Genomic DNA, 969 nt, shown 5'->3' with positions numbered 1-969 from the left:
CGCTATGTTATGCAGTGTTGTACGATATTACATCATTCACAACACCTATACAACCTTCCAGTTTTTGTTTCTTTCTATTTTCAGTTTCTTATTTTCTCCATGTAAAAGTAAAATACTACTACTTTGTGTACTTAAAAATATTTGTTGTGGACTCGATGCTCAAGGCCATTCATCCAAGTTAGAAGGGTAATTAAATAGGGGATGTACCTGTCTGCTCATAACAGTAAAGAACCCTTGTATTTGTGAGTGTAGTAGAAAGATTAAAACCTTCCTGACAATTAGCATAACGACGCGCCCTCTTAAAAACACGCAAGAGGACTGCGCCGCATCATTCATAACATCACAAACAGGCATAGGGACTCGATTACGTGATGTTTAGTCAAGAGGTGTAAGAACAACGTAAAAGACATTAACTAGCAGGTTGGGGGTGTAACTCAGTGGTAGAGTGTCTGCTTCGCATGCAGAAAGTCCTGGGTTCAAATCCCAGCTCCTCCAAATATTTTTGCCGTCACGATAGGTCAGCTTGTTCAATCAGGAGACTCGCCATGCCCGTAATAAGAAAACAGAGTGCAATTCTGTTCAGTGGAATATGAAATAGTCATGAGACGTCCGCAAAGAATCATTGACATAATAAAACGAAGAAGAAGCAGAACGAAAAGAGTATTATTGTTGGCGGTCTAGGAGGCAACTTCTTGGCGAATTGGTTTTATTCGTATCTGGCTTAGTCATTTTTTTGTTTTGTTCCTCTGTTGTTGTTTGTTGTTGTTGTCTTCAGTCCTGAGACTGGTTTGATGCAGCTCTCCATGCTACTCTGTCCTGTGCAAGCTTCTTCATGTCCCAGTACTTGCTACTTGCTTCAACCTAAATCCTTCTGAATCAGTTTAGTGTATTCATCTATTAATTTGTTTAATTAGTAGAAATCACAATTCTTATCAAGAGATTTTCGAACATCAAAAGGGGACAACATGT

General features: G+C 39.1%; 1 non-coding gene across 1 annotated transcript; it reads left to right on the top strand.

The window, feature by feature from the left end:
• Positions 1-423: 423 nt before the first annotated feature.
• Positions 424-495, top strand: Trnaa-cgc (transfer RNA alanine (anticodon CGC)). Its single transcript has one exon. It is a non-coding gene; the product is annotated as a tRNA-Ala (tRNA).
• The last annotated feature ends 474 nt before the right edge of the window (positions 496-969 follow it).

The sequence above is a fragment of the Schistocerca gregaria genome, chromosome 8 (genome assembly GCF_023897955.1).
Source record: "Schistocerca gregaria isolate iqSchGreg1 chromosome 8, iqSchGreg1.2, whole genome shotgun sequence".
Taxonomy (NCBI): domain Eukaryota; kingdom Metazoa; phylum Arthropoda; class Insecta; order Orthoptera; family Acrididae; genus Schistocerca; species Schistocerca gregaria.
This window is presented reverse-complemented; position numbering and strand designations above follow the sequence as displayed.